Here is a 26,767-nt window from a genome sequence, read left to right as displayed (position 1 = left end):
GGAGTGGATTGAGTTCATTGTCTTCAGTGTGTCTTTGGTGGTGAGGGCTGTCCAGTTGTCAATCGTTGGCTTCATGGAGTCGGGGGTGGTTGCTGAGGGTTCACTGTGTTGGCTGTCTTCATCAAAGTTGTCATAGATGCTCTTGATTTTGTGGTGGAAAAGGTGCTCAGTTTGTCGCATAGGTCTTGTGAGGGTGGGATGTTGGTAGTCTCGCTGGAAGGCTGGGCAAACTTCTTGATGATGTTAAAGAGTTCTTTGCTGTTGTGTGCGTAGGAGGAGATTATGTCTTTGATTGCTTTTTTCCTCATTTTTCTGATGAGTTGGTGGTGGACTTTGGTGGCAGCTCTGAAGTTATTTGTGTGCTTCTTTGGATTTGGTGTTCCTCCATTCTTTTTCGACGCAGCAGCAGGTGTGTGTGGACTCTCGAAGTTATGTGGTGAACCATCTAGCTTTCTTGGCATGGGTATTGTTTTTGTTGAGGGGGGCTAAGGTGTTGGTGCTGTCAGTGATCCATCTGTGCATGGTTTGGGCTCTGGCATTCCGGTCGTTGTTTTCTGCTATGGTAGGAGTGGAGTTGCTGAGTGATGAGGTTAGCTGGTTGTCAGTGATTCAGGTCCAATTTGTTCATGGGGGCAGGTGCTGGTATCTGTGGATGGTGGGTGTTCTGAAGGTGAAGTGGAGGGTCCATGGGAGGTTGGTGGTGCGGCTGAAGGTAATGGAGTTTCCTGTTGTGAAGATGGGGTTGAGGGTGTGTCCTGCTGAAAGCATGGGTTTGGGCACGGTCTGCCACGGGGGAAGGCCTCACTTAATAGTGGAGCTGCGAGGGAGGGAAAGCAATTTAACTGATAATTAGTCAGTGGTCTTACTCGCCTGTCCCTGCACCGGCCACCATTATGTAGGGGTTGGGGAGGGCTGGACAGCTGGGAGGAGAGAGAAGGGAGGGGAGCTGGATTGGGCCGGTTGTGCTGGTCGGGCAGGGGGGCCGTGGGAGCAGCAGCAGCAGGGAAAAAACAGATGGAAATAGGCAAATAGGTAAAGAAAAAGGGCAAAAAGAGAGGGGAAGTGACTATAATGCAGCAAAATTGCACCCAGCGTGGAGGAAAGAGACAGAGGACACAGAGGAGAGTGAAAGGGGGGATTGAGATGAAGGTGGAAAACGAGTGAAAAATGGTCAAAAAACACAGAAGGAGAGTGAAAGGAGGAAGTTTGAAATGAGGGAAAAAACAAGTGAAAAGGCAGGAAAGACGCAGAAGGAGAGTGAAAGGGGGAGATAGAAACGAGGAAACAATGAGTGAAAAAAGAGAGAAAAAGCAGAGTGAGAGAAAGGAAACAGAGGTCCACTGGACCACCAGGGATGAGGGGCATGTATAACCTGTGGGTGGAGGAGGTCATCGAACACCAATACTCAAGAGTGCAGGGGCTCAGGGAAAGGCCTCACTTAATGGTGGAGCTGCGAAAGAGGGAGAGCAATTTCACTGACAATGAGTCAGTGGACTTGATTCCTCATCCATACAGCCACTCTCACAATCAATCACTCTCACATATAGTCATGTATATACTCCATCACTCACATATACTACCTTTCACATATGTAGTTACTCACACATGTACCACTGGGACATCCATTCACTCACCAACACAACCATACATATACTCACCTACCCATTAGGCCCTTCACAAATGCACTCTTGAATCCATGCACCCAGTGAATCACCCACTCACACATCTATGCACAGAGTCAAAAACCTCCCACCCACACAGACACTCAGGCACCCATACAGATACTCAGACAACAAATCAATAACCCATATAGACACTTATGTAGCTATTCACCAACCGATGCAGCCGGTAACACACAAAAAGCCAGACTGAATCTGACATTCAAACCGATTAGTCTCTAACCCATGCATTCAGTAAGATACATTTAATCACTCACTTATTCAGTCAGTCACGCACCTACTAAATCATCCATTCACACACTTGTATACCCACTCATTCTTCAATACACCTTGGCCTATATATATTAACATATTTAAACTTTACAGAAACACACAGTCATTGGATGATGTCATGCTGCTGATGAAGTCAAATATTACAGCACTCATGACATGGTCAGTGACATCACACATGACATCACTGATGACCTCTCAAATGACATCATTGATGACATCAGTGATTACATCATCTAGTGGATGTGTGTCTTTCTTTAAATTAAATATTTTTTATATATGTATATCTCAAGGTCGATGGAAGAATAAATGGGTAAATACGTGTATAAATGGATTTTATTTTTGTAAAATTGATTGTATAACTGACTTATTAAGTGTATCTTAGTGAATACATGTATTAGCGAGTAATGTTTAAATATGTAAATACCTGTATCAGCATCTTACTTTGTGTATAAGTGGCTGCATGGGTTGGTGAGTAGCTACATGAGTGTCTATATGGGTTGTTAGTTGGTGTTTTGAGTATCAGTATGAGTGTCTGTATAGTTTGGTGGGGGGTATCACTTAGCGCATTGATGCATGAATGACTGACTCATTTGAAATGTCATCAGTGATGTCATGAGTGATGTCACTGGCCATTTCATGAGTGATGTAATATGCGATGTCATCAGTAGTGGATTGCGGGTGCTCGTGTAATAGTTAGCTGAACTAACTATAATGGGGGAATTTCAATGGTTTTGTATGAGTGAAATGGCCAACTAACTATAACATGTGTGAAACCTACGTTTTTTTCAGTGAATTTCTAAGGTTTTTTAAATGCTAATTCCTAACTATAACGTGGCTGAAACCTATGGTTTTTTCAGTGAATTTGCAAGGTTTTTTAAATGCTAATTCCAAACTATAACGTGCCATAAACCTATGGTTTTTTCAGTGAATTTCATAGGTTTTGTAAATGCCAATTTTTAAATGTATTAATTGTTATATTTATTTTTTCGATACTAATTTACTACATTTTTTATAATAATAATTTTTAGCTATTTTATTTTTTAAATTACATTACATATTTTTTATGTAAAATAATAATTAAAAAAAAGTTTATTTTATTTTATATTTCTTTTCAATATATGAAAATTATTTTCTATATATTTTTTGGTGCATTTTTTTTGTGGTAAATGTAGGTTACGCGTACTCGCCCACTGCTGCGCAACTGTAATCGTACTGTACATGTACCCGCGCATACGTCACAGATACGTTTTGACGTTATGCGTCGCATCCGCATTTCCGCGTGACGTCATGTATGTTTGAAATGCGTACGCTAAGCGTACCACGCAAAAAATTGTTAATGCTTAAAAAGATATATTTATGTATTTAATGTAAATTTTAAGGCAAGACATCTGAAGTTATCATGAAAATAGTATTTATTTAGTTTTAATAAGCGTATATTCCTTTTAAAAGCATTTACGCAAATCGCGGGGTACGTCGTACGTACGCGCATCATAAGAGCTCCCTACACGCACCCCATGTTACTTCAAAACAAGAGATTTGATTGGTTCATAATACGTCCTATTTTGACTGTTGATGGACCCCACTCATTTTAATCATTCTTCTTTGACCTTCACAGAAGAACCATCTGTTTTGTGAAGCTCGTGTTTTTCAAAACATCTTTAATATGGCTGCACAGCAGAATGAAGACTCATCTGAACACTCTTCAGAAGAAGAACTTGTTGCTGAGGACCCAGTCCCGAAAAGGAAGGAAACTCGGATTTGGATTTTTTTTTACATTTCCTGACGGAGAAAAGAAAGTTAATGCTGCAAAGGTCTCCTGTAAGGTGAGTGGAACACTGCTTTCAAGAGGCGATCTGAAAAAAAAATATTAATTTGGAACTGCCAGCATGGTAAGGCATGTGAAGACTCTTCATCCCCACAATTATACGAGAGCTGCATGCGACAGTCTGCGAGAAGACCCTCCGTCAGCTGTAGCCAGCACTTCCACAGCACCATCAAGTCCGCATCTGGACATCCATCCCGATTTTGCAGACCTCATCATCTTAAGTAAATTTTGTAAGGAAACGTTATTTTATAGATAACAATCCATTGAATTAATTTGCAGATGGAAACAGGACCACCGTTGCTCCCACCGTTAATTTTTTTGGGTTTATTTGTTCCTGTTCCAGACTGTTCTGTTTGTTCAGTTCCCTATTTTTCCTGAAAAAAAAAAAACAACCAAAAAAAGTTGTTAAAAAAATCCCCAAAAATACAAAAGAACAAAAAAGACAAAAAAAGTTATTTTAAGAACTAACTTCACTGGTCAAAAAAAGAGCTGAAACTGCCTGGGTGAATTTAAAAGTGTTTGTGTTTTAATGCAGTGAATGGATTAGTACATACTGCTGAATGGGTCACTACAACAGTGCAAAAGCGATGCTTGCTGAAAGTGTAAGGATACAGACTGGAGAATTGAAGATGTGAAAGACAAGTGAGCAGGTGGATAGAAGACTGCATGCATAGTGCATAGGGGTTTGAAGCAGTCCATGCCCTAAGGCCTACTTTGCTGCATAAGTACTTGGGTACTGACTGAATGATTACAGTTCTGCAAGGAAAATACCTGACTGAATTTATAAGTGCTTGACTTTTAACACAGTGAATGGATTAGCACATACTGCTGAATGGGTCACTACAACAGTGCAACAGCAGTGACAGAGTGCTTGGTTAAAGTGTAAGGATACAGACTGGGGAATTGAAAGTGTGAAACACAAGTGTGCAGGTGGATAGAAGTCTGCATGGATACTGCATAGGGGTTTGAAGCAGTCCTTGTCCTGAGGCCTACTTCGCTGCATGAGTACTTGGGAACTGAGTGAATGATTACAGTACTGTAAGGAGACTGTCTGAGTGAATCTATTATTATTATTATTATTATTTGGAATCTTGTATAGCGTGCGGTTACCCTAGGGCATCCCAGCGCTCATTCATGGCTCAAGGGTGTAAAGCTAGGAGGACAGCATTAGGCAGGGAACAGGTGGGTCTTAAGTAGCTTCCGGAACCGAATAGTAGAAGTCTCAGTCCGTAAGCTCAAAGGCAGCGCATTCCATAAATTGGTTGCGTTCACAGAGAATCTTCTACCGCCCGTCCGGGCTCTTTTCACTCTGACCGCTTGTAACAGAAATTTATGGTCAGAGCGCAGGGCTCTAGTAGCCTTGTAGGGGAGCACCATATTAGCCAAGATGGGAGGTCCCTTCCCCCGAAGGATGTTATGGGCCGTACAGAGAGATTTAAATGTTATCCTCTCCCGTACCGGGAGCCAATGCAATGCTCTTAATGCCAGCTTTGCAGACTGTCTCCTTGGAATATTCATCAGCTGCCTTGCTGCTGCATTCTGCACTTGTTGGAGTTTATTGAGCGTTGCTTCCAGAGTGCCCAAAAAAATCGCGTTACTGTAATCCAGCCTCGAAACAATTAATCCCTGGATAAGGAGTTTTCTGGAGGCTGGAGGAAGAAGAGGTAAGATCTTACGGGCTGACCGGAGCAGACCAAAGCAGACTCCAGCGATTTTTTTTGCATGGGTCCTAAAAGACAGGTCTTGCTCCAGCCATACCCCCAGACTTTTGATCTCCTTTTTGGGGATTGGAGGATCGCCAAGACAACTCGGCCAGCTGCCTGGCGGAAGGGAAAGCCCCGAATGTCCAAGCAGCATCAACTCTGTTTTAGAGCCATTCAGTTTTAATGCTGAATTGCACATCCATGTGTTCACCTTGGAGAGGCAGGAGTGAAGTAGATCCGGTTGATTCACCAATTGGGAAAGGGCCACCACCAACTGGGTATCATCAGCGCAGCTGATAATTTTGATACCAAATGGTTCCACCACATCCTCCAACGGTGCCATATAGACATTAAACAATGTGGGGATCAGGGAGGAGCCCTGAGGCACACCACATTGGAGGGGGATAGGGGCTGATTGTACACTGCTTTCCCAGACTTGGTAGGTTCTCTGGTTCAGAAAAGACGCGAGCCACTTTAAGGCCGTTCCAGTCACGCCTACCTCTGACAGTCGCTGGAGCAGCACCTGATGGTTTACGGTGTCAAAAGCCGCACTGAGGTCTAGGAGGATCACTGCCACCGATCCTCCTGAATCCAAAATGCTCCTGGCTTCTTCCACGACTGCCAGAAGGGCAGTATCAGTGCCTTGGCCCGGCCTGAACCCCGTTTGGGAATTCCGCAACAAGCCATTGGACTCAAGAAACTGTGACAGTCGCCTGTTCACCAGTCTCTCCGCGATCTTACTGAGCCCGGGCAGCAAGGAAATAGGTCTGAAGTTAGCCAGGTCAGATGGATCTAGACCCGGCTTTTTCAGAAAGGCCTTTACCACCGCTTTTTTCCAACTGGGTGGAACCACCACCTGCACCAAAGATGAGTTGATAAGATCTGTTACTGGTGCGGCGATAGTAGTTGCTATCTGCTTGAGGTATCTCATCAGTACAGGATCACTAGGCGAGCCACTCTTGATGGCCCCTAACACCTTGAGGACTGCGTCCATAGTTACTGGTCCAAAAGCGTCCAGCTCGATTTCAACATCACTCCGCTGATTGCCTGTGTCTAATACCTGGGCTGGTCGTGGTAGGGAGCTTACGATGTTTTCTACCTTCATATGAACATAGTTGGCCAGTTCCTTACATTTCTCTCGAGGACTCTCGTGGTTCACTGGAGGTTCGGGAGTTTTTAAAAGGTCTCTGAAGACCTTGAAGGACTCTCTAGAGGAGTTAACCGAATTACCAATTCTCTCCTCAAAAAACTTAGCTTTGGCATCCCGGAGAGCGGCTTTATATCCTCTGATTGCCGAACGATACTCTTTCCGAGTTGTCTCTCCCCAATCCTTTCTCCAGATCCGCTCTAGCCTCTTGCAGCCTTTCCTAAGAGTTCTTAACGTCTGAGTATACCAAGGGGCTGAACCTACTCTCTTCTCCCTCTTCGGCATTCTCTTTTTAGGGAGAATGGCATCCAGGGACCTGGTCAGCCAATTTTCCAGGTTCACATCTGCCATTAGTGGATCTAACACCGGGCGGGGACAGGTAGCATCCAAATTAGCAGTCCAAAGCTCTACTGGTAACCTGGACCAAGCTCTGTCAACAGAGTAGGTCCTAGGAGTGATTACATCTGTTAGATCATACTGCCAATTGAAGGGAACCAGAAAATGGTCTGACCAAGGTAGAGCCAGGGGAGTCAGGGCTTTAATACAGACCATATTCGCAAAAACTGGGTCAAGTAAGTGGCCCTTACAATGCGTGGCTCCTGAGTTGATTAGCCTCATATCAAAAGCTTGCAAATCACATTGCAGGTCAACAGCGAGTGAGTCAGCAGAATCGTCAAAATGGAGATTAAAGTCTCCAAGTGCCACAAAATTGGCCGTCTATAAGTGCTTGAGTTTTTGCACAGTGAATGGATTAGTACATACCGCTGAATGGGTCACTACAACACTGCAAGGGCAATGACAGAGTGCTTGCTGTAAGTGTAAGGATACAGACCGGGGAATTGAAGGTGTGAAAGACAAGTGTGCAGATGGATAGAAGACTGTATGCATAGTGTATAGGGGTTTGAAGCAGTCCATGTCCTAAGACCTACTTCGCAGCATGAATGATTACAGTTCTGCAAGGACAGTGCCTGACTGAATTTTTAAGTGCTTGAGTGTTAGTGCAGTGAATGGATTAGCGCATATTGCTGAATGGGTCACTACAAAAGTGCAACAGCAGTGGCAGAGTGTTTGCTGGAAGTATAAGGATACAGACTGGGGAATTGAAGATGTGAAACACAAGTGTGCAGGTGGATTGAACACTGCATGTATAGTGCATAGGGGTTTGAAGCAGTCCACGTCCTATGGCCTACTATATGTCTGGGATCACTGACTAAATATCGAGGGACAAAATATAGACTACCCAAAATATAGATTCCAAAATATCGACAGAATAAATATCGAATTCCTATCTCCAAACAGGTAAGTACCAAAATATCGACCCCAAAATATCGTTTATATATATATTTACATTATAAAAATATCAAATTTCTTAAAATTAATGTAAAATTTAAAATAAAATAGCTAAAATATACTTAAAAATACTTAAATTACCTTAAACTTATTAAATAACTAATTTAACTTATATAAAAAAAATACAATCATATCTGTTAAAACATATATATATATATATTAACATAATATTAATAACAAATACACAATATTATTACCGTAGGATAGCGGAGGTGTAAACATTACTATTCCCACTCCTGGAAGTGCAACAGTAGGGAAAGCGTTGAATAGCGTAGGAAAAAAATTACTATTCCCACTCCAAAGAGTGCAACAGTAGGGAAAGCGTTGCATAGCGTAGGGGTAAAAATTACTATTCCCACTCCAGAGAGTGCAACAGTAGGGAAAGCGCTGGATAGCGTAGGAGTAAAAATTACTATTCCCACTCCAGAGAGTGCAACAGTAGGGAAAGCGTTGGACAGCGTAGGGGTAAAAATTACTATTCCCACTTCAGAAAGTGCAACAGTAGGGAAAGCGTTGGATAGCGCAGGGGTAAAAATTACTATTCCCACTCCAGAGAGTGCAACAGTAGGGAAAGCGTTGGATAGCGTAGGGGTAAAAATTACTATTCCCACTCCAGAGAGTGCAACAGTAGGGAAAGCGTTGGATAGCGTAGGGGTAAAAATTACTATTCCCACTCCAGAGAGTGCAACAGTAGGGAAAGTGTTGGATAGCGTAGGGGTTCAAATTATTATTCCCACTCCACACATTGCAACAGTGGGGAGCGTTGGATAGCGTAGGAGTAAAAATTACTATTCCCACTCCAGAGAGTGCAACAGTAGGGAAAGCGTTGGATAGAGTAGGGGTAAAAATTACTATTCCCACTCCAGAGAGTGCAACAGTAGGGAAAGCGTTGGATAGCGTAGGGGTAAAAATTACTATTCCTACTCCAGAGAGTGTAACAGTAGGGAAAACGTTGGATAGTGTAGGGGTAAAAATTACTATTCCCACTCCAAAGAGTGCAACAGTAGGGAATGCGTTGGATAGCGTAGGGGTAAAAATTACTATTCCCACTCCAGAGAGTGCAACAGTAGGGAAAGCGTTGGATAGCGTAGGGGTAAAAATTACTATTCCCACTCCAGAGAGTGCAACAGTAGAGAAAGCGTTGGATAGCGTAGGGGTAAAAATTACTATTCCCACTCCATAGGGTGCAACAGTAGGGAAAGCGTTGGATAGCGTAGGGGTAAAAAATACTATTCCTACTCCAGAGAGTGCAACAGTAGGGAAAACGTTGGATAGCGTAGGGGTACAAGTTACTATTCCCACTCCAGAAAGTGCAACAGTAGGGAAAGCGTTGGATAGCGTAGGGGTAAAAATTACTATTCCCACTCCAGAGAGTGCAATAGTAGGGAAAGCGTTGGATAGCGTAGGGGTAAAAATTGCTATTCCCACTCCAGAGAGTGCAACAGTAGGGAAAGCGTTGGTTAGCGTAGGGGTAAAATTCACTATTCCCACTCCAGAGAGTAAAACAGTAGAGAAGCGTTGGATAGCGTATGGGTAAAAATTACTATTCCTACTCCAGAGAGTGCAACAGTAGAGAAAGCGTTGGATAGCATCGGGGTAATTTTTACTATTCCCACTCTAGTGAAAATCAATTAATATAATTCACATAATCATCAATTAATCAATTATTAAAAATTAACTATCAATTAAGAATTAATTAATTACCAATTAAAAATTAATTAATATTTTATTCAAAATAAATACCAATTAATTAATTAACATATTTAATTAATTATAATTAAATTACTTCCCACACTATTCCCCTATAAACCCACAACCCGCTACAGTAAATACATTAATTTAATTCACATAATTATCAATTAATCAATTAATAAAAAATAATTATCAATTAAGAATTAATTAATTAACAATAAAAAATTCATTAACAATTTATTCTAAATAAATACCAATTAATTAATTAACATATGTAATTAATTATAATTAAATTACTTCACACCCTATTCCTAAACCCACAACCTGCTACAGAATTAAATTACACAATAATTAAATAACATAAAATTAATTACTTGAAATATATTAAAAATTCGATATTTTTAATAAACTATATTATGTACTTCGATATTTTGACTGTCTATATTTTTAAAATCGATATTACATTACTTACCTTCAAAACGATATTTTTGATGTCTATATTCTGTCCATTCGATATTTTGTCCATTCTATATTTTGGACTCGATATTTTGGTTTGTCTATATTTTGGATTCGATATTTTGACCATTTACCATATCTAACTACTGCATTTTATTGTACAACCCTTATTCATTTTGCAAATACATAAGCAATTTGATGCACTATTTACAACAACATTACATCAAAAAAGTGACACAATACAACCACAAAGAGGCGCAAGGGGCTTGCAAATCTGCCCCAGAGTGTATGCAGCAGTGTATGTATACTGACTGGGAAAAAAAGATTTGAAACACAAGTCTGATTCTAGACAAGCAACACTATTAATTAATGAAGAAGGGCTAACATGACTGCACACATTCCAGAAATGTGAATACTGAATTTTAGTGTACAACCATAACTAATTTTCCAAATACGAAAGCAATAACTGGTTTCTAATTCAATCAAAACTTAGAAATTCACTAAAAAAACAAAGGTTTCAGGGACGTTATAGTTAGTTGAACATTTGACTCATATAAAACCAGAGAAATTCCCCTGTTATAGTTAGTTGAGCTGACTATAACTCGCGCGCCCGCAATGCACTGCTGATGATGTCACATATTACATCACTCACGACATGGTCAGTGACATCACTCATGACCCTGCTCCCGTTCCCAGCGAAGGTCATCGAGAAAATCATCAACATGCAACTGACCCACCACTTCGAAGACAACAACATCCTGGACCCGTCCCAATCCGGTTTCAGACGAAACCACAGCACCGAGACAGCCCTCATCGCCGCCACAAACGACATCAGGCGCCAATTAGACAACAGCAAAACATCTGCCCTCATCCTCCTGGACCTCTCAGCCGCCTTCGACACGGTCTGCCATCGCATTCTAAAAACACGCCTCCAAGAAGCCGGTATCCAAGAGAAGGCCCTCGACTGGACCACATCCTTCCTCTCTGACAGATCCCAGAGCGTTCGCCTCCCACCTTTCCAATCCAAAGCCACCAACATCATCTGTGGCGCCCCCCCAGGCTCCTCCCTCAGCCCGATGCTGTTCAAAATCTACATGACCCCCCTCTCACAAGTGGCCCACCACCACAACCTCAATATTATCTCCTACACCGGCGACACTCAGCTCATCCGCTCCCTCACCAAGGACCCACGCACCGCCAAACCCAACATCCATGACGGAATGAAGGCCATCGCCGACTGGATGAGGAGCAGCCGTCTGAAACTGAACTCGGACAAGACGGAGGTCCTCATCCTCAGACCCAACCCCTCAGCCTGGGATGACTCCTGCTGGCCAACCACTCTGGGGACAGCACCGACACCCTCCGACCATGCACGCAATCTCGGATTAATCCTCGACTCCTCCCTCTCCATGTCCAAACAGGTCAACACCGTCTCCTACTCCTCTACAACACGCTCCGCATGCTCCGCAGGATCTACAAGTGGATCCCGACCGAAACAAGATGGACGGTGAAACAGGCCCTCATCAGCAGCAGGCTGGACTACGGCAACGCACACTACACCGGAATCCCAGCCAAACACCTACGACGACTACAGCGCATACAAAAGGCCTCCACCTAACTGATCATCAACGTCCCCCATCACAGCCAGATCACCCCTCACCTGAGAAACCTACACTGGCTCCCGGTCGACAAGACAATCACCTTCAAACTCCTCACTCATGCACACAAAGCACTCCACAACGCCGGACCAGCCTACCTGAACAGGAGACTCAGCTTCCACACCCCTTACTTAGATATAGTATACCTATATCTACCTTATATATAGACACATATGCACCTCTAAATTACTCATATGGTAGGCCTCGACAATACCTGAGGCAGAGTGCTTGGTTTTTTGTGAGAGGGTGCCCTAGCATGAGCTGAGCCCCTCTGCAGCTTTTGGAACCATCTACTTATAGCTGTTCTATGATATAGCCATACCATATACTCTTAAATACACGGTTAATGCTAACTTTGGTTTGGCTTCATCAAAACATGTCGTGTAAGGTGTCAAACACTTTGGAATACTACCCCCTACCAGTCCTGGTGGTGGGGGTGGCATTCCACCCTTCTAGAGAGAGACAACATGTAGTTACTGCTTTACCCGGTTAAAGTTAAACAGAGCCTCAGCATCACCAAATGGATGCTGCTGCCACAGACATGAGTCTGACCTCCTGTTGCTGAGGGAAGCTCCTGCAAGGGCTGCCTGGACAATAGGTTTCCTGTCCAGGGCCAGCACCTCCCCAGATAGGGGTTTTGTTCATTGGGGCATGGAGGGCTGCATTCAGTGAATGCATCTAGACAATGCCTGGGGCACACAAGGTGCTCCATGCATAGCCCGGTTCAAACCATTTGCTGGGGCACTCCAGCACTGCTCTGCACGAAACTGGACAAAGGGAAAGGGGTGTAATCACCCCCTTCTCAGGTCCACCCATAGGAGGGACCTAGCTGGTAATCCAGCCCCTTAGCTTAGTATAAGTATAGGAGCTGAGTCCCGAGGACTTCAGATTATCCTGGAACAAAAGTTTGATACAGAACTCTTGGACCTTCAACATTCTATTCTGACTAGAAGACGAAAGACATCATCCTTTTGGTCAAGGAGTTACCACCCAGTGATTTGCAAGTCTGCTTTGTCGATGCTCCCACCGGAACTCGAAGAATCTGTGACACAGGAACTGGACTTCCAGACTTCTGTAACTTCGACCCACATCCACAGCAAAGCTGAGACCTGTGGCAGACACGAGAGACGTGGGACCGGACACCCTGGACATCCTGCATTTTGCTGACTGCTCGACTCCCGAGGTACCCTCGCAGTTGTGCATTGGGGTACGAGAAGCAGCCTGAGCACCATTTGCACCAAAAGCTCAGCCCTCCACACTCCACGAGTGCTGCGTGGGGCCTGCTCCTGCATTTCAGCTTGATACGTCGTCCTGGTTCTTTGCCCTTTGGCTATTGAGCCCCCTGAAGACCTTTCTTTGAAACAAACATGCTTTCCTAGTTGCTCCAGGCTTGCTCCAGCTTCCCTTAAAGGAGAAGCGCCACAAACCTTGCTGGTCTGCAACAGAGCCAATCTCGACATCCTGCATGGGTTGCTTTTGCCATGGCTTGTTGGGTCCAATCTGGATACCAACACTGCAGTCAACTAGAACCATTGGGGGACAGCTCAAATCCAGTGCCTGGTCATCGTCGATGCCTCCTGGACCTTGTGGCTAAAGAGACAAACTCACCTTCTTCACCTGAGATAATCGCGTCATCGCCTGGTTCCTTCCTGGTACTTTCCAGGTCACTGGCTAGTGACCCAGACTGTCCCCTCTGCTTTCAGGTTCTTCAGATCTTGGATCTACCCTTGGATCCACCCGGAAACTTTTCCTCTGGTCACCTGCAGCACTTCTTTGCAGATCTCCATAGAAACCGACGACGGAACCCGACAACAAAAGCCACCTATGCACCCGGCTTCCCTGGGTGAGGTAATACGAGTACTCCAGTGCTCTGGTAGGTCTTGACACTTGAAGTTTCCTAGTCTAAAGGGGTTTTATCGTAGTCCAACCGGAAGTGCCATTAAACAGTAACTTCTTTTTTCCCATTATAAGTCAATGGTAACTCGCGACTGTGTTTAGACACTGCACACGTCTCCCGTGGGCCTCCTACTTCCTAACCTTTGGTTGTTTAGTGTAGCCCCAGGGATTCCCCAGGCCCTTGGCCTACTCTCTAGTTCAGACGTGGTTCTTATACCACTTTCTTGGTATCTGGTTCGTGAGGCCCCTATGGCATTACTGTATATTGTGCAACTTATTGGATGCTAATTGAGTAACTTGTGATGTACTTTTACCTCTGATCTCATAGAGAGTGCAGAGGGGTTGTCTTAAGAATAAATTCATATATATTTGATATATACCTTGTGTGGTGTCTTTTCATTTGCTATTCAAGGGATTATAATTGGTAAAGCAACTGACTTTACATGCTCTCTGAAGTCTTAGCATGTTGACTCCTGGTCCATGCTACTACTAGGATAGCTTTCTATAAGGTTGACTTTACAACCACCATCAATGAGGGTCGATTAGACTGGTGCGAGGTGCCCACTAGAACTAGTGGACATCATATGCCAGGCTAACTTCTCACACTTTAATCAACTGATTCAAATCTCCAAATGATTTAGGTGAATAAAAATAGATAAACATTAAATAGCATAACTGTAATTGTTTCAAACAAAAATGGATTGGTGTTTCTCTATTTTCTAGGAGTTGCAGTACTATTTAAGTAGAACTAAACATACTACAAAAGCATTTTATGAATAGGCCTCTGAATATTTATTTAGATTAGGTATCATAAACGTTGCTCTTGGTTGCTCTAGCTGCTATTGTACAACAATAAAATAGGTGAAATATTAATTTTTTCATGTTTTCTTACTATTTTTGAATATCAAAATGTTTCATTTGGTATACACCCTACTAAGCTTAGGGCATGTTGTATAAACAATTAATGATTGGGAGTTTTGCACCATCTGCAAAACAATCTATCTATTTATATAGTTGCATGGTGGGATTTCTAGCGACATTGGGTGTCAGAAAAGCTGCGCTATGGCTTATTAAATAGGTAGGACACTTTTTATCACTCCCAGTTACTGCCTTTGAACACAAGGATGCATGAATACATGGAACTGCATACCACAATCCCTGTATTTGAATTCCAAAATGGAATTTTTTTTCAAAGGAACCTGCACTACTGTTCATCAAAATCTCATTTGAGAACTTCATTTACAGAAGCAGACATCCCAACAAACTTCCTGGAGAGGAAACTGTCCAATGGACAGCAATCCTCATTTGAATGTTTTATCAACTCTTTTGAGAATTAAGTAACTTTTTACAAGTGATTCGCACAATTGCAGTGACAAACCCTGACACACCTCAATGCTAGTCATAAAAACAATGGAGATGCCCAATGCATGACTTCTCCTACTTGTGATACAACACGAATGACCAAATCACAAAAAACGTTGAAATTAATTTTAGTAAAGTAAAACTGCTTCCCTCGGCGTTAGGATTGCTGGCAAGGTAAGCAAAGGAAAGCATTTGTAATACATCATCAGGTGTAAAATGCATACCTGTTGCCCTGAAGCTCACAAAGCGCCTTTGCTACATGACTCCAGTCCATAGCTCCAGGTTCATTTCTCCACCACTTCTCAATCACCGCAACACACTGATCAGTGGAGCCACCAAGAACGATGTCTGAAAAATAGTCACAGGCTGGAAAGGTCCAATGGAAATAAGGAGCATAAGACAGGTCGATCAGGAGCTCCCCTTTCAAGCAACCTGATAAAATAAATGCACATAAATAGATTATTGATTAGGACATTTGAAGTCATTAAATCATATTAACCTTTGCTTATCCCCTGGTAACTTGGCACAGATCAGTCAGGTTTAACTTTAGAAGCAGCATGTAAAGTATTTGTGCACCACCTAAAACAGTAAAACAGTGAAACCGCCACAGAAAAAGATACCACACCTGGCTAGATAAATTGAGCTTAATTACAGGAACAAAACTAGACCACAACTACAACAATCCAAATTGTGAAACTTGAGTTTCAATTTTTAAAGAATAAACTGAAAAGTTGTGCTTAAAAGCATAAACCTCCAACAGGGGATATCAGGTCATTCTTCACTAGAACAAATGCAAAACATCAAGCCAACCACAATGGAACCCGGGTAGGATACAACGTCCATGCTTGACCGGCTGTAAAGTTCCTTAATTGCATCATCGATGGGTCTGAGGTACGAGAAGCAGAAGGGTGATTTGTTGTTGTTAATCCACAAGATGATGGTGATACATCAGCTCCAAGACACGCACCGTCGAAGATGCATCAGAATTGTAGTCACTGCACCAAAGAGTCGGCGATGAATCACAGTCAATCCTCACATAGGCAGTGATGCATCCAAAGTTGATGTGGTGCATTGGTTCTTAGCCACTGGGTCAATGGGAATGCATAGAGTCTGCTGGAGCAGCACCTCAGGCCCATTTCCAGGGGTCCAAGACTGGTTTGGCACCACTTGGCAGGGCAGACCCACAGATGGCAGAGTACAGGTGCAGCTAAATGGTGGTTGGAAGTCTTTGATGTCCCTGAGACTTCAAACAGGATGTGACCCAGCAATCCCTTGAAGTCTCTTTGGATCTGTTTTCAAGTGATGTGGGTCCACTCCTTCTCACCCAGGCAAGGAAGGCAGTAGACAAACATTGTAAAGTAATTCTGTACTTGTAAAGCGCAACTGTCACTCCACAAGGAGTATCCTGGGGCTGTCTAGATTGGAGGTGAGAGTAGGCCATGAAGAAACTAAATGAGAGAGACATAATTCATCTGGGGCAGTGAATATCCAAGTCTTCAGGGCTTTCCTAAAAAGAATTTCCGAGTTAGGAAGCCTTAAGTGAGGTGGTAATGAATTCCAAGCTCTACTCCCAAGGAAGGCTACTGTTTTTCCTCCTTTCAATCTGTATCTGAAGGTGGGGGGTTTAAGCAAGTTTGCTGATGATGACCTAAGTGGCCTAGAGGTGGTGTAAGGGAAAAATCGTGCTGCAAGATATTTAGGCCCCACGTTAAGCCTGGCCCTATAGGATATCAGGAGAATTTTAAAAATAATTCTCTTGTGTACCGGGAGCCAGTGCAAACTTTTTAATGCTGCCACTGTTGAAGATCTACGTTGGAGTTTAAGCACAAGCCGTGCCGCTGCATGTAACTTTTTGAGAATAGCTTTATTAGCTTCTGTGAGAAGGCAATTACAATATTCTAAACACAAGAGAATCAGGGCAACTGATTTTCTTGCAGCTACTGGGAGAAAATAGATTTTCTTTTTTTCGATTTCATCAGAGTAAAGCAAGTCCCTGCCACCCCTGTGGCGTGTGGAAGAAAAGATTGTTACAACAAATTTTACTCCCAGATTCTTTGCTACCTTAACCACATCTAGCGGAGGGGGGGGTTCACTCTGACCACCATTTACAAGGCTGGAATGAGACATCTTTACCTATTGGGAGGATTTCGTTTTTTTTCGGGGATTATTACTCATCCACTGGAGTACTGAAGATAGGCAACTTTTAAAATTAGATTCAACGTCTGAGGTAGTATTGTCTACTGAGAGGATAATTTGGGTATCGTCTGCATATGATGTAACTTCTATCCCAAATGATCCAATCAGAGCAATGAGGGGGGCCATAAAGATGTTAAATAAAAATGGGCTCAATGAAGAGCCTTGAGGGACACCTATTGTTATATTGCGCTCTGCTGAAAGGAACGTAGCCATTTGTCTGCGGTTAGTGAGAAGTGACAATCCTTGAGCAGCACATTGGTCCTTCTTCCTTGCAGACTATTCCAAGGTCAAGGAGTATACTGAGCTGTTGGGGTCAGAAGTCCAGTTAGTATATACAGTGTTACCTTTGAATTGGAGGGGGGCTTCAAACAGGGGTGTGAAGTGCACAGTGGTCCCTCATTCTTGCCTTGGCACCAGACTCACTACAGTGGATTAAGCAGCCCTTTGTTTGGAGACAGGACACAGCCTACTCAAGCATAAGTGTGAGGCCATGGACAGCTCTTCCGTCCAATCCTGCCCAGGATGGCCCTTCAGGAAGTGAATGGCCCATCAAGTCACATCTAACCTCCCATTGTGTGTAACTGTTCAGAAGGAATTTCTAAAATTGTAATGATGAGTTTGACTTTACCTTTAGAGTGGATGTATCATTACAATTCCATAGGTTCTAAATATGACAGTTCTACCTCCTTTCAATTGGAAACTTCACATGTAAGATGTAACAAGGAATCCCAAATGTTAACATATGGGAGGGGTAGGCTTCACCGCAGTGAAAAACAAATGTGGGTGTTTTTCACTAATAGGACGTTTATAACTTATGAGCTATCTAATGTCTACCGTAGGGGTAAGTTCTAAGTAATAAAAGGAGATTTTAAGATTTGGAAAGGGGTATTAAACGCAAAATCCGCATGACAGGTAAACAGCCCACACAGGCTCTGAAGTTGCAGGCATGAGATATGTTTTAAAGGGTCAATTAAGTGGGTGATACAATCAGTGCTGCGGGCTCACGCATAGCATTTAATTTGCAGGCACTGGGCACATGCAGTGCACTTTCCTACGGACATATAATTAAAATAAATATACCAATTGTGGATAAGTCAACCAAATAGTGTTTAGAGAGAAGGCATATGCATTTTAGTACTGGTTAGCAGTGGTAAAGTGCCTGTATTACTATAACCTATAAAACAAGATCAGGAAAATTGGAGACACGCAGGCAGAAGGGTTTGAGAATGATCACCCCAAGACTGACAGGTCTAGCATGTGTCCCCTCAGCTGAAAGCGTTGGGAGTTCTCATCACTAAGCAGAAGAACCTATAGAGACCATTCAGCACTGATGTAGTTTGTCTCAGGAATAAATTCCACCAGAAAGGTGAAGGAGAAGGACCGCCTCAACAATTGTGATTGCTCACCCCTCGTTTGAGGACCTATGGTCTATCTGAATCAGTAAGTGATTAATAACATCTTGAGTGTGTAGACCATGCCAACCACTTCTCTTTCAGTAGCACTCCATCTCTATTCCGTGGGAAGTAACATCCTAGAGATGAAAGCAACAGGTTGATCTAGACCCTCATCATTACGTTGTGAAAGTTCTGTCCTATGACATGCTCTGAGGCATCAGTTTCAAAAATGAATTCCTTGGAAAAGTCACAGACCTTGAGCATTGTGGCTGTGCACATGGCCTGCTTTAGTGAGTCAAGTGCTTGCTGGCATGTTTCTTTCCAGATCACCATCTTCAGCTGCTCCTTCAAATTCAGCTCAGTCAAGGATGCAAGCATTTTGGCAGATCCATTTAGGAACCTCCTGCAATATCCTGTGAGAACTATGAAGGTTCTTGTCTCTGTTTGAGTATTTTCTGGGCTCCCATGTATTGACTGTTTCTATTTTGGACTGGAGGGGCTGCCCCTTACCCCTGCCTACCAGGTGTCCCTAGTGCACCACACACCCTTGCACTATCTGGCACTTCCTTACCTTGATAGTTGGATGTGCATTTCAGAGGGCCTGCAGCATTTCTTGCAGGTTACAGAGGTGGTCCTTCCAGCTGTTACTGAAGACAGCTGTGCCATACAAGACCTCTGTTCAATTCAAAACCTGGTTCACCAGCCTCTGAAAGGTGGCATGGGCATTTTCAAGCCCAAAGGGGGCATCATTTGAAGTTGGTAGTGGCCTGTTGGGGTGGGGAAGTCTGACCTCTCCTTTGCTCCTTCAGTTTGGGCAATTTGCCAGTTCCCTGAAGAAAGGTCAAAAGTACTCAGGAACTGGGCTGCTCTAAACCTGTTAGTCAGCTCATCAGCCGTGGGAGTGGGATGAGCTTCAGTCTTGGTGACTGAATTGAACACCCTGTCATCTAACTAAAATCTCAGTTCTGGGGTAGTGCTCGTTGGGGCAGCTTTTGGCAGCGTTTAGGGCTGGACCAGGGGCTACTAGGGATTTAATCACCCCTAGCTCTAACCCCTGAAATACCTCATCCTTGATGCTGGCCCTCACTTTGACAGGTAGGCGGTTTCCTGTGGCCACATCATGGGTACACAGATGGATAATCCCATGAATGAGTAAAAACTGGGAGCAGAATTGTCCTAGAAAAATTAAGACAGTCCCGATGCTGCTATGAAGTCAGGGTAGGTGAAAGGTGTACAACTTCCTCTGACATATCCTTCTCTTTGGAGGCTAGGAGTTTCACTTCCTCTTCCTCCCCATCTTCTGTCACAGCATCATGGTGACCTCAGACCTCTCAAAGTGTGGCATGAGATGATTAATATGGAGAACCCTTAGAGTAAGTCTGCGGGGTCTTGAGGTCAACCAAGTTGGTGGTCTCCCTGTTCCTCTTAACAATCTAATACAGCCCAGTCCAAAGGTGTTGGAGTGCCCTGGGCTCCAAAAGCTCGATCACCTGCATGTTCTGCTCAGGCTGAAAACTTGGCTGTCTCATGCCACAGGGCTAGCATGTAGCTAAACTCATCATGGGGAGGATTCTAGGTAGCTTGCTAGACTGAGAGGTTTTATGCTTCTTGGTCTTAGGCAGTACCTTGAACATGCCTTTGAGGGTTTTGTTGAATTTTTCAACAAGCCTATTGGTTTTTGGATGGTGGGGTATGGAAAACGTATGGGTAACTCCACACTCCTTTCACATTGGGTGTATTGGATCTTGTCCTCTATTGCTAGTGTAAAGTAACCTCATCAGCTAAGAATCATTTGTCAATGTCATCTCCCACTACATAGTTGGGCACCAAATCCTCTGGTATGTGGACCCTTCCCTCTCTATGAGACACTGAAGATATGTTTTCATCAAAGTTTGTCGTACCTTGGCACTCTAAAAATGTAATGTCATAGAAGCGAATGCTTCTAAAGGAGTTTATTCTCCGTCTTGGCCTGTTTAGAGAGACAAGACCGCCTATGGCTCAAATACACAGCACTAATATTTAATCAATCATAGAGAGAGCATCCGACAAGGTGCAATGGATTTGAATTTTTAATAACTTATTTAAGAGATATATTTGTACAGTCTTTCATAGTATTGACACACAAAATATTGTAGTCAAAAGGTCCTTCTGTACTGTAATCCCAGAAGAAAAAGAATGATACGTGCAGCCGACACGTGTTTCGTTACTGAAAAGTAACTTCCTCAACGCTTCTAAGATCTGTAACTGGAAAGTATCAAGACCAGTCCTGGAATTCGCATTTAGTAAATAGGATGTTGTACCTTAAATTTGGTGAGTGAATTGATTCCCCGTCTTATAGGTAAATTTGCTGTGCTCCCAAATATCATAAAAGTGTAACTCTTTTGCGGAGTTTTTTCACTAGAGTGTTATTGGTTTACTTATGTCCAATACACATCAAGTCAAGCAATCATTTACCATGAAAGGGCGGTGACACATCAGACTAATATTTCTAACTAAGTTAATTCAGCGAGCGCAGCGGTGGAGTACTTCTTTGGCTTTCAAGTCTGTGATTGAAGTTGCAGCAATGTGAGCTTTAATAGGCCCTTTACACGCCATCTCGCGGCACGGTGATCTGGCGTCTTCCGGAAGTATTGTTGGAACCATATGCTTTCAACACTAATGCTGGACTCTGCCTGATTGGCTTTGATATCCAGCTTCTTACGTTTAAGCTCATTTGCCAACTTTTTCTCCTCCATCCTTAGCTTGACTGACTCCAAATTAAATGTCCATTTCTCTTTCCTGTCCTCAACCACCTGTGGAGACAGGCCTCCGGCAGACACACTGCTCTCTGCTCCATCCTGAGTAGTAGGAGCATCCATGTCATCTTCTGGGAAAGACTGGGGCTCTCCTTGTTGCCCAGTACCTTAGTCCGGGTCCTCCTCCCACTCATGCTCTGATAGTGCACCCTCCTGCCTATTGTTTTTTTTAGTTTTATATAGCACAAACTTTACCCAAAGGTATTGGCTATCTTTATGCTTTACATGAGCACCAATTGCATTACATAAGGAAACATTCTGAGTCCTCTGAGGTGTCCTACCATCTGTGCACATTCTCAAATGCCCTCAACGCCACCTGGAGATCCAGCTTGGTAGCCTTTTTGTCTGCTTTCAGTCCCTTATGCTTGCAGACTTTCAACAGCTCAGTCCAGCTGAGGGCATCACAGATTCAGGTATTTATATCCATGGTACTGTTTTAAGGCACTTTAATGAAGGAACGTTGAAATAGTCAATTAAAAACTAAGGAAGAATAAAACAAATTGTAATGGTCTTTAGACAAGGAATGGCCGGGTACAACAGTCACTGTATGGTATTGCACAAATACAAGTCCTATCCTTACTGCTGATCACCAATGTTAGAAGTTTGGTTTCTGGTTGTTGGAGATATGTACCCTTTCCAAGCAGGGACCCCAATCCATGTCAGGGTAAGTCACAAACACACCCTAAATTAACCTCTGCTTGTCCCCCCAGTAGCCGTCCACAGAGCAGTCAGCCTTAACTTAAGAGGCAATGTGTCAAGTATGTTTGCAGTACTTCAAATTATAAAATAGATCTTAATTTGATGAACACATCACGACCAAATAGAGCGTAATTTAATGAAGAAATTAAGACCATGACAAAAGTACAATAAGTAGACCTTAAGGTATTATTTTTTAAAGAATAAACAGAAATGAGTGCTTAAGGACATAAACTACCAACCGAGGCGATCTGGTTGCACTTGACTACCACAAATCCTAACGATCATGGCAACTCCAATGGAGTGTGGGTCGGACACAGGGGCCAAGCTTGGCCCACTACAAAGTACCTTAGTTGCATCATCAAATCCGGCCGAGATGCAAGAAAAAAAGGGGTGATGAGACTTTCTCACACACAGGATAAAGGTGATATGTCACTCCAAGCCATGCAAAGTCGAAGATGCATCAGAAATACAGTTACTGTGCCGTGCAGTTGGCGAAGCGTCATGGTCGATCCTTGCAATGTCAGCAATGCCTCTGCAGTTGAAGAGATACGCTGGTTCCGAGCTGTTGCATCAACATCAATACATGGATTCTGCTGGAGGAGCACTTCAAAACCACTTCCAAGGATCCCATCTTCACAGGGCAGACTGACAGATGCTGCAGGATGATTGGAAGTCTTTGATGTCCCTAAGATTTCAGAACAGAAAGCAAGCCAGCAACACCATGGAGTCAATACGGTTCTGGTTTCAAGTGATGTATGTCTGGTCCATCTCATCCAGGCAAGAAGGGCAAGAGGTAGCAAGATCAGCACAGCAGAAAAAACAATACTTCCAGAACAGCAGTTCATTAGAATGGCAGTCCTGTAGAAGCACAGCAGTGAATCTTTTTCCCAGAGTATCCACTTGTCCACTTGGATTGGACTGTTCCCATGAGGAACAGGGTCAAGACTGATTTTCATATGACTAGGTCTGAACTTGGGTGGCGAAGTGAGCTAAATAATGATGATGGATTCAACCCAGATCTGTGACTTGGGGTGAGTCTCTTAGAAGTTTCTGCGCTCTGTCCATCATCTTGTTGTGTTTGCATTAAGGTGCAAGCAACCTTTTTGGAGAACTTGGTTGATTTCTCAGTGCCCACAGGTCCCACACATGCCAGGATCTGCAAAGCATCACACACAGTGTAATCCCCAGAGCATAACAAAAACAAAATATATTTAACCCTGTTTCCACTAGGTGTGAGGTCAAAATGTGTACCCACCACCAGGTTTAATCTGGCAGTGGGAAACAGAAAAAAAACTCAGACAGTATGCTCTGTGTAAGGTGCTTCCTGAAACAGCCCCTATTCCGTTGGGCCTCCAGACGTAGCTTTCCATCAATGTAGTACTCCCTCGACAGAAAGCTGGTGGTCCTCTCAACTCTGAAAGGGGTAGGCTGGATATCAGTAAGTCAAATATATTAAAATACATTTAGAATATTTATTTTTCTGAAGTTTAAAACACAAAAAAGTCCTCACACAGTAAAAATATGTATTTTTGTTGCTATGCATTATTACTTATTATATGTAATGTTTAAATATAATTGAACGTAATTCAATTATCTTTTAGTAAAACTTAATGTCACCTTACTTATCAAATTATGAAATGCTGTTAAAATATTTTATTATAAATCATTTAAAAAATAGATACTTTTTAATCATTAAATAAGATTATATAAAGTGTAGTTGCTAATTCACAAAGTGATTTTATTTTAAGTCACAAACTTCATTATTTTCTATGGGAGGGTGTGCAGTATCAGTGGTGGGCCATGTATGGCACTGGACTTACTACTGTCCCTTTTTGGCAAAAATAACTTTTCACTTATAAACGTAACTCTTACCCTGGTTTCAGGGCTTATAGAAATGTAAGTCTACATTTATGAAAAATGTAACAGTCCTATTTTGTTAAGACCTGAAGAAGTAAAATACGTAAACTTGTTGGAGTATATTATACTCATAGTAGATTTATCTTAGGTAACAGTTCCCCAATATAACACAAAATGTAAATATGTGACTTAAGAAAACTGCTTCCACCTCCAGAAATTTGACAGGCTGACATATCTTTGCATGTAGCCCTTGACCGTGCACTATTTATGCTCTGGGAAAGCTAAAGGGTATGGGGGTCTACATTTTATGTCTTATTTTTTGTTGAGTCTAGTTTTCATCATCAATAGTAAAAGATCTGCACCTGTGCATATATACTCAGGAATAATTGTTTTATCAAAAAATAGTGAGATATAAAAGATTCATTAAAAGATCCAGGGAAATATCTTTATTCATTTCAATCATGAGATTTTTAATCTCACTTATGATTGCGCAAGGATTTGCATGTAAGCAACTTGCTGGATGAATCCTCTCATAAAATCCTAATAAAGTATTAATGTATGTTTGTAATACTAATTTACATGAAATTCGTACACAATGTAGAAGAAGGGGAAGCATGCCTACGTGTCTACTAACAAGTACCCTGAATGAGACTAAAATGGTCGCTAAAAAGTGCAGGAATGTAATTGCGCATGCGCTAAATGCATAATGTCATAACTTTTGGAGGGAAAGCTCTGCTTCTGCGTACTAACACCAACAATGGCAGCTTCAGAACTCACATGCTAAGCATCTGCTCTGCTTGAAACTAAACTGTATTTTATATTAAGAGGTAATGCATTTTAGTAATATTTATTTTAAATGGGATTAGAGTAGAGATGAGTGGTATACAGTGAAAACTATTTTTTTTAATCTAAAGTCTTGTATTTTTTACTTTTCTGTTAGTTTGTAACTGAGCCTAAAATGAGAGACGAGGCTAACAACCACATGGAATAAATATTGGATTAAACAAATTAATAGGTGGGAACATGAGACAATGCTCTTAAGAAATAGTAATACACTTAGTATGGTGTGATAATCATCTCCTTGGCTTGTCCAATTAGAATTCACAATTTACACAAGTTTGAAACATTTGGGGGTGGAACATGCCACCGAGAGGTATAATTGGGATAGTTAGTTAAATGAAGTAGCCTGATCGCTGTCAGAACGCTGAAAGATAGAGATGCTGTTCGAATGCTGATTAAACTACTTGAAAGCAGACTTAGAATTTTCCATCAAATAAAACGAGGAACGAGTTGTGTGGAAGAATCGAGGAGGCAAGGGAACTAGGAAGGAGTTTTGCGGAAGAAAATCAAGGAGGGAAACTAGCATCAGAGAGGGGTTTGACACTGATGTTAAATCCAGAAAAGGTGAGCTGTCCTGAAACTCTTATTTTTCGAGGGGCCAGAGGGGTCTGATCTTACATCATCCTAGGTAACTAAAATCTGTGTATTTTGTCAATGTGCCATTTCTCTCTATCCTCTTTTTCTTGAGGTACCCGTCATTAACATGTATGGTCTAATTAAGGTACCTGAATCTTACCTCTTCAGAATGATGGAGTTACCACTGAAAATTGTATTTGATTCACAAAAATATTTCAGTTATAACTTTAAAATTGAAACTGAGGCTTTGGTCATTTAATGAATAGATCAGGTGAATATTATTGTGCTTAATTACCTATAACTAATCAACTAAACTAGATCCACATGTAAGGAAGGGCTTAGTAATTAAATAGGTACAATTTGTTAGACAGATTGGACTTATAGAAAACCCTAAATTGATCTCCAGCGAGGTTTCATCAACAGGATATAGTAAGTGAGATTGGTTTTATGGGCCTGAATGTGTGTAATTTAGTGATACTTGTCCACAGGTCTGTGTCCCGCTGGATAACTTATGTTTAGGAGGACCAAATCTGTAATACAATTGGTCCCTTCTCAGTCTCTAGTGCATTCTATACATTGAGCTGCAGAAACAGCCTCCTGGGTTTATTGCTTTCAATACACAACGTATATGACGTTATGGATAGATTGTAAATATTAATTTACTTTACAATGTACTTTTCATCATCAATGTGCCTTTGCCCAAGATTTTACACTTGATCTTTCCATTAATTGCCTATTCCTGTTTTTGATTTCACTAGCAACATGAACTAAACATACATGTATTACACAATCTTGTCTTTAAATAACCAGAACCAATGAAACACATAATGCACAGAAAGCAAAGAAGCTCTCAAAACATTTTTCAGAATTCAATGCATAAACATAGAGCACATAATTTTATCCACACCTTCAGGTTGGATAACAGGAGATTGGAAAAACAGACCTGAGGCGAAGATTGTGTTGAAAGAAGGTAACATTCGTGTAATCGCATCATCAAGGAAGGCAGAATCCTTTGACAAGTGTTCAGTAATTGGCTCAGTTGCATCGAAGTGTCGATCATGGAGCTCTTTCAGCTCAGAAAATGATGCCATGTTCAATGACGAAAAATGTCAAACTTCACTTCTTCTGTGTGTGCACCTATTCTTTTATAAAATAATCTAAATTGCAAATTACTGATGAACAGAAGACAGTTTTATTTGTGTGTGTTCCAAACCTCATTCTAAATTCTATTCTTGTTTGATATTAGCTCAGTGAAGCTTGTAAATATTTAGCATCCTGTTTGCAAAGCACAATGTCATAAAGTGTTCCACATGTCCCATCACTGTAATTGCAAAACAGAAAGCAATGCAATTTCTGCCATTACAGTGAA

The 26,767-nt window shown here is 42.2% G+C and overlaps 1 pseudogene; it reads right to left on the bottom strand.

Moving 5' to 3' along the window:
* LOC144751970 (nicotinamide N-methyltransferase-like) overlaps positions 1 to 26,489 on the bottom strand; it is a 59,557-nt pseudogene extending 33,068 nt beyond the window's left edge.
* Positions 26,490 to 26,767: the final 278 nt, after the last annotated feature.

This window comes from Lissotriton helveticus, chromosome 4_2 (assembly GCF_964261635.1).
Source record: "Lissotriton helveticus chromosome 4_2, aLisHel1.1, whole genome shotgun sequence".
Lineage (NCBI taxonomy): Eukaryota > Metazoa > Chordata > Amphibia > Caudata > Salamandridae > Lissotriton > Lissotriton helveticus.
This window is presented reverse-complemented; position numbering and strand designations above follow the sequence as displayed.